The sequence below is a fragment of the Pinus tabuliformis genome, chromosome 1_1 (genome assembly GCF_031772625.1).
Source record: "Pinus tabuliformis cultivar Carrire ecotype Pingquan chromosome 1_1, CPIR1, whole genome shotgun sequence".
Classification (NCBI taxonomy): domain Eukaryota; kingdom Viridiplantae; phylum Streptophyta; class Pinopsida; order Pinales; family Pinaceae; genus Pinus; species Pinus tabuliformis.
This window is the reverse complement of record NC_142297.1, coordinates 42,705,035-42,718,067: the sequence shown is the minus strand read 5'-3', so window position 1 is coordinate 42,718,067 and position 13,033 is coordinate 42,705,035.

Below are 13,033 nucleotides of genomic sequence, written 5' to 3'. Positions count from 1 at the left end.
TGAAAAGAATGTTGACTACTTCAATTTTTTAAACACGTCATTACTAACATATATGGTCGGTGATTTTGGAATATTTGGTCATACATAGAAAATTTTCCAAAACTTTTGTTAAAACTTATGTTGTAGACTTTGGTTTTGGGTTTTCCTAGGAAGTTGACATGTTGTCCCATTAGGGCTCCAAAACCCAATGTTGTGTACTTTGAAGTTCTAGCACGGGCTGATCTATGTGCCTTTTTGACAATTAATTTAATTGATAATTACGCATGTTCCTGAATCACAAATGATGTTTGTCTCTCTCTTCGCCTTCATGGTTCAGTAGAGTGCCAATCGAGCTATCATTCCTAATAAATTCTCTCTATCTCTCGTCGAGCTCTCATGCATTCAAACTTTGTTACACAAATGAGTTGAGTCTTGAGGATGCCATTGTGGGTAGGTTTCCAAAAAGGGTTGTGTATCATGCCCTAGTCACGTGTTCATAGTAGTATTGTAATGTTGTGCATCCTAGTAGTGGGCTATCAATGTGCAGCCTTCAACGAGTTCTTCTATCCCAGTTGGGATCTTGACCATGTTATGTACAAAGGGGAGTTGTTGAAGCTCAAGTTGGATAATACCTCTGGTATTTAACTATTCTACTTTTCTTTCTAACTTCTCTACTTTTACTTGTGCTTTTGCTTATGTCATTGTTCATAGAAAATCTCATTGATGTTGTTGTGTTTTCAAGTGCATGATTTTTCCTTTGAAGAGCACATACATCTTTGGAAAAGTGAATGTGAAAAGTAAGCTTGTTCTACTTGTGCTTATGCTTCTGCCATTGTTCATACCAAGTCTCATTGATGTTATTCTATTTTCAAGTATAGGATTTTCTTCGAAGAGCACATGTCTCTTTGGAAAAGTGAATGTGTAGATTAAGCTCATTCTTATGGAGTCTATTGGCACCATTATTGCTTTCTATGTGATTTCAATTTTCCATTTGTATTATATTTCTTAGGTTCTTGATTGTTTTGAAATTGCAATGAATCAACGTGCTTGCTAATGCAGATGTTTTTCTAAGGTGATCAACATGACAACTTCAACTTTTATGTTTTGGGAAACACTTCTAGAGAGCCATATGTTGTGAAGAGGAAAGTTTATTCAAAGAGAATGGATTTCCATTCCTACTCCTTTCTTTGGAATCTCTAGCAAGTTTTTTGAGTGTATATATATTTTTAGCAATTATTGTTGTGATGCCTAATTAATCTATTAATTACAACACTTATGAGAGTTTAGTTATCCATTGATTGTTTGATGAATGAAAATAGTTTCTTTGTGCTTAGTTATCCATTCATTGTTTGATGGATGAAAATAGTTTCTGTTAGAATTAATGGAGAAAGTTACAGTTAGTTGTTTAAGGAAAGGATTGAGACTCTAAGATTAGGCCTCAGATCCTACTATCTAGGGAGTGGTTGAAACCATCCCGTTAGTGTGAAAGCCTATATATTTGAGGCTCATCTGACTCATTGGATTTAGAGTGTGTGTATGAGTGTTTGTACACTCTCCAGATATTTCACTTAGAGAGCCAATTTAATATATTCAGTTTTTTTCAGTTTCTTTATGGATAATGTGCCCATTCGAATATTTATCAATGATGAGAAAGTGGGAGTCATGTACCCTCATACTCAACCGATGGATGTCTACTCTCCAATATGGAACAGAGGCGATTGTGCTATTCAAGGTGGCCTCATCAAGGCGGATTGGAGCCATGCGCCATTTGAGCCTTCAGAATATTATATCCACATTTCGATATAAATATTTACAAATACGGAGAGCTTCTCGTGCTTAAATGTATTAAAACACTGAAATCGTGTAATATGTATTTTGAATTTGAAATTATGAATTCCAAATATTGTGTCTTATTTTGAGTTTGAAATTAAACCATTAATTAAGAGATTTGTGTTCATACCAAATAAAATTTCATTGTAAAAATACTGCAAACATCTGCTTCAAACTTTGAAGAGAGGCCAAAGCCTTTGCGTCTCTTAGCGTGTGCATTAACATAGAAGAATTCACGCTTTCCATGGAAAAGTAAGTATGTACACATCACGATAGAAATCGTTACAAATCCATAGAGTTTCTCATCTTAAAATGTTGTCATGTTTAGCAGGTGTGAAATTAAAATGTTGAAATAGTGTGGCATATTTTAGCTAATAAACATATACTTATCAAGTTTGAGTAAAACATATATACTTATCAAGTTTGAGTAAAACATTTTTTCGTGAAATTGGGTGATTTAAAAGTGAAATGTCTGGTAAGCCTCCCTCTCCTTTATGAGATTGAATAAAATCTTTTTATTTATCAACACATTTGTTTGTGAAATTAAAATTTTGAAATAGTAGTTTGAGTAAAATTCTTGGGTACTTTGGGATTTTGGGATAGTTCCTGCACCAGTGGAGTGTTTGTCTAGCTGCCGAGTGGAGAGCACCATCCTGCATCCTTTAGGTAAGTTACTGCCATCCATCGTCCTTTTCCTGTGTATCTTGGCCTGCAATCAACCATTAGCGTGACTGGAGGTACTGGAGGTGGATATCTGCATGCGACGGTGATTGGGTTGGGTTTTCGCCCCACCATTGGTTGATGCTTCGCTTTTCTTCCCAGATGTGTCCCATCCTGGTTCGCCCTTCTTTTTCCCTATTTCTCTCTATACCTCTCGGCGATATTGTCATGCCTGGTGGTGGGTTTCTGCATGCGTTCTTGAACGTGGCCCGACCTGCCTTTTTTATTATCTGAAGTTGACGCTTGGCACTTCTCTATCCCTATCGTGTCCTACTCCAGACATTGTTATCTCCTCTTTTAACCAGTTTCTAGCTGCTGTCGAAGGTTTTTGGCTTTCCTTCTGGCCGGCCACCCGGGTGGGGTTGTGCGTAGACCTGATTTCTGGATTCCGCTGCTCTGGTTTTTTCCATTTCAATCCAACTCATATATTAATATTTACTGGCGGTCGTCCACTCCTATTGTTTTGGCTCCACCTTCCCGATAGCTCCAGTTTTTTCTACAATGGCATATGGCGTTTTATCATAGTCGGTCTGCGGTGCTCTCCACTCGGTAATGCTCGAGGTTACAGGTCAGTTTAATACAGTTTTCTGCGTTTAAGTTTAAAATTCAAATGCTTATTTTTGGGTTTCAAGAATAGGACTCAGACTGACCTGAATTACATTTTTCTTTTGGTTTTTCATATATATGAGTTGTTCTTTAAGAGGTTTACAATCTATCTGTATATGTTGGAACACTGTTTTTACTTGCCTTTCCCTGAGCCCTTCCCGAGGGATTTCTCTGCTGATTCTTAGATTACATGTCAGGGTCTGAATCTATAGGTTGGTGGGGGGTAACCATAAAAAATCTCAAGAAATACTTTATTATTACCAAACCATGCACAGACATCCGCCTCAGGATTGGACCTTGGTGGTGCGTTTATGATATATGTTGTTGCTGTATTATTTGCCCAGATGTGTCTTCCTGATGCATAATTCAGCACAGGGGTGAACTTGCTTCCTTTTTTTTTTTTTTTCGTGCCGGATTTTTTGAATTCATATTCGCCGTTGATATTTTGGCTTGTCATTATGGTTGACAATTCTCATTCCCTATTTTCTTTGATAAATGCCCGCAGCCACATTCCTTTTTTCCATATTGGATTGATGGCATATTTTCAATCTATCTGTCAGTAGGGAAGCTTCTGGTGTCATGGCTACCCAGTCGTAGGCCGTCATTTCCTTTTTTCCTCCCGCGCCCATCCTTTTCCGGACAATGTTGTACTGATAACTTGACTAAATCTGGCTTTCTTTCCACTTTATAATAAAGCCTTGCGGTACTTGGCTTGTCAGTCTATCTCTGGGGATCTATTTTCCGGACTTATTGATATCTGTATCTGTCCTCCCTCATGGACTTTCCATCTGACAACTCCGCGGCATCGGCCTTGGTTCGGGCCACCTTAGACGCGGAAAAAGTCCATGCCAGCCAAACTGCAAAATCTGATTAGGCTGCCACGTTGAATGCTGACATCTTTCCTTCTTCACAGTATGAACTGTCTCCAAGGGGTGGCGGTTCTACACATACACGGCGCAAACAAAGCCGGCCAGTTAAAACTTCTCCCCCGCCTGACGCCATTAATTTGGATGGCCCTCTATTATTTGATAGAATCTCAAGCTTGCAAAAGAGAGCCTTAGTGGGTCGATGGCACTTTCCGTCAATGGAGGATTCACATATTAGAACCTGGATTGCTGCCAAATGGGCTCCTCTGCTCGGTTATTCCCCAACCATTGTCAGGCTTATGAATAATTGGTATAGTTTCCATTTCCTCCGGGTTCGTGATTTAGAGATCATATTTTCAAAACCCTGGGTCCGAGATAGGAGTTTTTTGGCCCTTTACAGATGGTTTATTGGATTTAATCCACTCAGATGCACTCCACAAAACAATTACATTTGGCTGAAGCTGCCTGGTTTACCAATCGAACTGTGGACCAAAGAATCTATGGAGAAAATTGGTAATGCCATTGGACGCTTCATTTATGTTGATCCCAGATGCATTGGAGCAAAGGACAAGCACGTAGCTTGGATCCTTATAGAGAAGGAATACAGGGGCGGATTTCCAGAGTCTATTGATTTAAATTGGGAAATGTCAAACATTCAACAATGTCTAGATTATTGGGGCGTTCCATTTAGGTGTTCGGCGTGTCATAAAACAGGCCATCTCTTCCCACAATGTCCTCGTCGATCCACTGTTAGACACAAGAAAATGAATACAACAGAGAATAAGGCTGGAGATTCAAATGAACGTGACTTTATGGAACAGTCACTCAATGATGACACATATCGGGCTTCTATTTTTCCTAAAATGCAGCTCTCCCCGCCTAAAAGTCTGTCCCCGGAAAGATCTTCCTGCCTCTTGCGTTCTCGGTCGCTGTCTGCGGGACCAGCCGGGCGGAACATTGGTCTTGCTGATTGTCGCCCTAGGTCTTCATGCTCACCTAAACATCCCATTCTATTAAACATCGACCCGCCCTCTCACCAGTTGGAATTCACGTTACCCTCCCCTCCTCAGGAGCCGACCCCGGACGCTGCCATCCCCTCACCCTAGCCGATCCACAAGCTGTCCCCGGCTGGTCCTTCATCCCCCCACCTTCAATATATATCTTCATCTCCACAATCCCCTGCCGCACATATCCCACCTTCTATTAGGATTCCATCTTCTCCCTCTCGGGCCCATGGAGCTGATCCCAAAGGGAAAGTTGTGTGTAAGTCGTTCACTCCTTCCAATTCCCCGGGGTCCTCGGACATGAATACTTTTGATTGTGATTTAGACCTTCTGTTAAATCGGGCATCATTGAAATTGAAACCTCTCACCATTCATAAACCTGACCGCTCCCCTTCCCCTGTTATTAGTCTGAATTCGGTCGGGAACATCACGGTCCATCGTAAAGAGAAGAGGGGAAGTAGACACTTCAGAGGGAGAAAGGGTAGAAAGGATATGACAACCCGGGATCTATCCTTGATTGACATTCCTATATCAGAAATTGCATCTGATGATTTCTTAGGAAAGGGGCCTCTTAGAGCAAGCCGGCCATCTGACGTTCGCAATGAATAACATCCTATCAATGAATATTCGGGGTCTTGGAGCAAACCCTAAGTTTATGGCCCTAAAGGACCTGTTTCTTTCCTCAAATTCCAAAATTCTCTTGATACAGGAAACCATGCATGATAGTACTCAAACTATCTCATATTTTAGACGGATGTTTCCATCATGGCACATGGTTGCTACCAATGCTGTAGGCTTGTCCGGTGGTTTAGCTGTATTATGGGATCCAAAATGGATAAAGGCGGTTGCTTTTCAATGTTTTGCCGGTATCCTCATACTGGCCTATATTCGAGATTCTCCTGATCCAGTCCACATATTAAACATTTATGCCCCATATAAAGATCGTTATCCATTTTGGGAAAATTTTCTAACATCAGAATTTCTTGATATTGATTCCTTAATTATTGGGGGCGATTTTAATAGTACACTATGTAACGATGAGATATGGGGCAATGGCAGGAAAAACGACCCGATTGGCCGCATGATCCGGAATGCCATCATTCAAAATAATTTCATTGATATTCAGCCGGATTGTTGGGGGCCCACTTGGGACAATGGGCAGTCAAATGACTCTTTCCTGGCTAAAAGGCTAGACAGATTTATCCTTCATGGAAAACTGATTGAAAGATTTGGTTTCCCTTCGATGAAAATAATTCCTGCGTTTATTTCAGATCATTGCCCCATTTCTATTCAATGGAAATATATTGGGTGCAGATTCGGTTATCCATTCAAATTTAACCGGACGTGGCTCACTGATGAGCACTTCAATCAGTTTATAATGGAATCGTGGTAGCATCCAACATGTCCGGCTCAAGAACAGACACAGGCTTTCATTAATCGAATGTCTATTCTCCGAAGCAAAGTTAAAAGATGGCAACGGGAGAAATCAGAATCCAATAGAAGAGACCTGAAAGATATAGATAAGAAATTGCAATACTTATCTACGCACTTCAAACAACCCTTCATATCCTCATGTATTTGGAAAAAAATATGGGACCTGGAAAAAAGGAAGCAAAAGATTCTAGCAAAGGAAGAAGCTACTTGGCGTCTTAAGAGTCGTGCCATATGGCTCAGAGAAGGAGATAAAAATACCAAGTTTTTTCACAGATTTGCAAACAAGCAGCGGGAAGTGAACACGATTTGGGAAATCAAGGATGAAGCTGGCAATTCATTTTTTTCCCAGGAGGCCATATCACGTGAAGCTGTAAAATATTTCAAAAATGCCTACAACAGAGACATTGGCAGTGGCATTGAAGATATTCTATGGGGTATTGACCTGTATCCTACTATGTTTGATGACAATCAAAACGCTGCCCTTTTTTCTGAAGTCACTGAGGATGAATTATTGGCGACGATGAAATCCTTTCAGAAAGACAAATGTCCGGGACCGGACGGCTGGTCTATTGATTTCTTTATCCACTTTTTCGACTTGTTCAAGGATGATATTCTAAATATGGTCGAGGAATCAAGATTAAATGGTATCATCAGCCATCGCATTTCCTCCACTTATATTGCTTTGATTCCAAAGAAGAAACTCTCCACATCTTTTTCTGATTATCGGCCTATTTCTTTGTGCAATGTCCTGTATAAGATAATCTCAAAAATCATTGCTATTCGTATGAGGAATGTTTTATCTCTGCATCTGTCCCTCGAACAACACGGATTTCTCAAGGAAAGAAACATCTTGGACGCGGTGGCCCTCACTCAAGAATGCTTACATTCCTTGCATAGTAGGAAACTGGATGCTGCTATATTAAAAATTGATCTAAAAAAGGCATACGACAGTGTGGATTGGGGTTATATCCGCTGCCTCCTTGCAAGGATTGGTCTTGATAACAGGTGCTCCAGATGGATCATGGCATGTGTGGTGGAGGTAAATTATGTTGTCCTGATTAACGGAATCCCCACTCCATTTTTCAAAGCAGCTAGGGGGCTAAGACAAGGATGCTCCTTGTCTCCGCTTCTCTTCATACTTGTAATGGACTCTCTCAGCCTCCATATCAAGAGGGCGATTCATCTAAAAAACTACCAACCCCTTCCCATCTGTAGAGGAATCTACATCTCCCATAATTTTTTTGTCGATGATATTCTTATAACAACAATTCTGTGCAGAGCCACCTGGATTTGTTTTCATGAAATCTTGGGAAGATTTCAAAAAGCTACTGGCATGAATGTAAATGAAGGGAAATCATCCTTTCATGTTGATGATGTAAATGGGGACCTGATTACTTTCCTAACACAGCTTTACAACATCAAAGCAATTCCACTTCGGAATGGGCTCAAATACTTGGGATTCAATTTGAAAACTGTTGGATATCGAGTGGTTGATTGGTCTTGGATAGCAGATCGATTTTACAAGAAAATTGTTGCATGGGAGTATAAATGTTTATCCATAGGTGGACGCACGATTCTGACTCAAGTTGTTCTCGTACAAACAATGGTATATTGGGCACACCTTTTCTATATCCCTTCAGCTATCATTAACAATCTGAACAGGATGACTGCCAACTTTATATGGGGAGGCAACAAAGAACAAAATAAATACCACCTATCCAAACTTTCTATGCTGGCTCGACCTAAAAAAATGGGAGGATGGGGCATTTTGGACTTATCTTTTTTTAGGAAGGCTCTTCTATGTAAATCTATGTGGAAAGCAATTATGGGTAAGTCTTTTTGGAGCATGGCCATTCGTGCTAAATACATGGACAATAAGGACATGTCTTACTGGTTTAGGGAAAACCACATTGGGTCCTCACTTGGCTCTGCAATTTGGAGAGGCTTCAGGAAACTGGAACCTTATTTCAGGCAAAATCTGATCTGGAAATTTCAGACTGGATCAAAGATTATGATAGGATGGGATGAGTTTGCTGGAGGGGCTGGAAAAATTCATATATCCACTCAGTTAATGAGATCACTCCACAACAGGGGTATTTTTTTTTGGGCCAGTGCCATACGAGAATGGGAAGGAGCTGTTCCAATTTGGAAATCCGCGACTGAATTGCAACTTCGCGATGATATGGCATTGCAATGGAATTCTATTATATCCTCGCTGTGGGCTCATGGCATATATCGCTCTGCGGATAAAGATTTCCTCATTTGGAAGGGACTTGGTGGCTCCTCGACTGTCTATGTCAAGCATATATATCTACAGTTTCTAATCTCAGAAGCAGGAAATCCAGGAGATATCTTTCCTACAACCTTTTGGAAATCGGGATGCCCCACAAAGATCATAATATTTGCCTGGTTGGTGTTTCATAATAGGAATCTCACATGGGATAACTTGCAAAAGCGAAATTGGTGCGGGCCTGCCATTTGCCTTCTTTGCAGAACTAACTCTGAGAACAACACACACCTATTTCTCTCTTGTCCTCAAGCGCAGACTATTTGGCGGAATCTTGCTGCTCACTTTGGTTTCATCCACAGCTCCTTCCCTTCCATTCCTGAAGCTTTTAAAGGATGGAGTATTATGAACAAAGAATGGCGGGCCATTCCATTATTGACTATTTGGGCCATTTGGAAATGGAGAAATGGTATGATCTTTAGTACAAAAAGGGAATCTCACTCTTCTGTTTTTGAATCTATCCTATCTCTATACAACGCCCTTGATTTGTCAGGTCAGAACAGGATCAGGAATGGAAGAAGTTTATTGACATGGGTGCCCTCGGCTACTCCATGTGCCTTTTTCGACGGAGCTGCACAACATGGGTTGTGCGCTTGTGGTGTATACATCATTCCAGCAGATGGTCAAGCCTTTGAAATTCATTGGAATGGTGGACCAGGGTCCAACAACAGAGCTGAGGCGGTGGCATTAGCTGGTCTTCTTTCCTTTTGTATCTTTCTTGACATACCAAATCTGCAAATCTTTGGAGACTCGAAAGTCATCACTGATCATGTCTTGTCAAAACACAACATAAAAAACATACATCTTGATGGATGGCTGGACAGGATTGAAGCATTATGGAATAGCAGGAGGGACTACACTATTTCACATATTGACAGGGATAAAAACAAAAAAGCAGATGCTTTATCCAAAATGGGCCTATCTTCTCCCCAAGGTGTTTGGAGGATGCAGATCATAATGGATAACAACACCTACCAGATCCAGGACTTTAGTCTTCCGGGTACATAATTATCTATCAATGGGAGAATATCTGGTATGTTTTTTACTTTCCCAAATTTTGGCCTATTTCACTACGAAGGTATGCTCACATATATTTGTTGCCATAGGAATCCATCTTCTCAATATCTGTTTGCTCATATAAATCTATCTCCTATATAATCTTTTTGTAGCACAACATGAAAACTATCTCATGTTTTTTATCCACATTATGTGGTTTTGAACAACACATCTGCCTCTGCTATCAGCATTATCCATTGATACATGTATATGTCTATAAAATCATGAATATAATACAATATATAGGTTTTTTTTCTTGCAAAAAAACATTATTTATTTATTTATTTTTATTTTTTTGGGTGAAATTGGGTGATTACCGTAACCTTCCCTTCCCTTTATCAGATTGAATAAAACCTTTTTAATTATCAACACATTTCTTTCTTTGTAAAAGTTTTTCATGTTAAGTTGCAAATTTTGAATTACATATTTCCATCAAATTTTCAACACAAAAAATATTCAACAAAGTGTGAAGATGACGAATTCCAAATCAAAGATATCGCTTTAATTTATTTTTGTTATTCCCGAGGGAGTAGGATTCACGATGTTTATTTTAAATTTTGTTGGGTTGTTTTGAGTATCTTTTAAAATTTATATTTAACGTGAAGTTAACAGATGTATACTTTTTTTATTGAGATGAGTCAGCCTGTAGTAATTATGTATTTATTGATAGTAATTACGCTCAAGGCATTTTCTCTGCGCGCTATGCAGACATTGTTCACTGCAGCGAATCAGAGGCCTCATTTTCGCCCCCCTTCTTCGAGTAAGTAACTTACCCATGGAAAGAGTAGTTTTGCGCTTGTCGTCTTGAAAAGAATTGTCTGGCGCAGACTGATGTCATATACGACAAGCTTCCGTATTTCAGTTCATCGATAAATATTGCCGAATGTCTGGCGCAGACTGATGTCATACACGACAAGTTGTCCCAAATCTGTGCTTTGATCTTTTTGCGATCGATTTCCATGGTCTGTGTCTGAAATTCCACTCCGATCGTGGATTGGGAATAGAACTCGTTACATGCATATCTTGCAAGTAGATTGGATTTTCCCACAACAGAATCGTCTATTAAAACGATTTTGAAGAGGTAATCTTTTGGGTGTTCATCATCATCTTAAAACCTAAAATGTATCTTCAATAACCACAATCGACCGATTCAGGCCTCGACGGAGGCAAGAATACTATGGAAGAAACCGAGCTTTTGAAATGCAGTCGATAATGAATTTATGTTTAAGATCCAAAAAGCACCATTCAAATGAAAACACTGACTGCGGGCCGCAACAACCGATGAGAAAGCATAAAGAAAGGTTTGATACAGAGAAAACCGTGGAACAAATAGAAGCGAAAAATATTGTCCTCAAGTATCAAAACTCAACTTTATCAGCAAGGAATCCACAATAGAGTAGAGAAATGGATTTGGAAAATTCTCAAAATAGAGTCAAATTTCTATTAAGAAGCAATAATAATGTGATAAATACATATCCTAGCGTCTTTGGAATAACAACTCCTCTACGAAAAGCAAGAATCTTGATAAATTGCCAGAGAAGATGATTTTTCACATAACCTAGGGTCTCCAGAATAACAACTCTGCTACGGAAACTTGGTAATTTACTTTGTAATCTGTAAAACATTAATGTAAAAAACAGTGAGAATAAATGCCAACGTCAAGCGGAAAACTTCCATTTTAGGCAAAACCAACAATATTCCAAAGCAATTTCAGAGTTCACGACCTAGTATCCAAAACCATTTTCAAATGCTTTAAAAGGTTTTCTACGTAGGCACGTCAACCGATAGATGATTTTGGACGAATTCCTTTTCGTTATCCACAAGGCTCTTTTCCTCTGGAAAAACATTGGGATATTTTGTAAGAGTAAATGATTTGAAATAGGTAGAATGTTTTGTTTGCTCTGAAATGAATTGCCATGGGAGTGTAAGAGCTCTGCTAACACCTATTCAATTTATCCTTCAAAATGAATTTTAAACCCAATCAATCTCACCAAATAAACATAATTAGATCTTTGAAGGTTACGATAACTATGCTAACTAATGATTACTTCTCCCTTCAAAAGGAAATATGCGTTGTTAAAATGCATATGACTGCACCATCGAATGCAAAAACTTTAAACAAGATGGCTCATGTTTTATCCTCGATGAAATTACATCATAATTAAAAAATAAAATTAATACCTTGCGTAGATTTTCATCAATATTTAAATAAAATAAGCTTTACCTAAATGTGAATGGATATAATGGAAATAATATAATCATATTTTATAATGGAAATAATATAACCATATTTTTGTGATAACAAATTATTAGGAATGCTTAACAATTTTTTCAATCCAAAACTTCTAAGATAAGGTCACCTTATACTAAGAATTTTTTTATGGAAGGATCAATTTATGTTCATTTGTTTTTATGAGGGATAATTTCCCAATGAACTAAAATCCAATATGTGATTTCTTCTTTATATCTAACAAGAAAATCCTAATTATAATCAAACATTAGCTATTTAGTGGGCTTTCTTTAATGAAGCTACATTTGATTATGCTTCTTACGGTATTCATTGATCTATGTCCATGAATTTGTACTCTTACAAGGTTATTCCTAGCCATTTTAATAGAAATGCATGAAAATTTGTGTGACCATGCCAAATGCATCAATATTTTCCATCTCTATTTGTTACGGTATTCTTTAATTATTTTGCTTGTGAATTTGTACTCTTACGGTGTAAAGTCGTTTGCATGAAACTTTGCTTGAAGAGGCAAAATCCATGAATATTTTCCCTTTAAACCCAAATCCCACTATATAGTCAACAATGCAACTTCAAAGGTTAAAAAGCAGTGCTATATACATCAACACTATCAAAGTGAGGTTGAACAAAAAAAATAGTGGTATAGGTGACTAGGGCTAAAAGAATGAGGTTCAATAAGTCTATCCAGATAAGGATTTCCAACACATGGGAAGATGCAAAATGATCCCTCTGTTTCCAAAAACAGGTTATAATTAATTTAATTGATAATTACGCATGTTCTTGAATCACAAATGATGTTTGTCTCTCTCTTCGCCTTCATGGTTCAGTAAAGTGCCAATTGAGCTATCATTCCTAATAAATTCTCTCTATCTTTGGCCGAGCTCTCATGCATTCAAACTTTGTTACACAAATGAGTTGAGTCTTGAGGATGCCATTGTGGGTAGGTTTCCAAAAAGGGTTGTGTATCATGCACTAGTCACATGTTCATAGTAGTATTGTAATG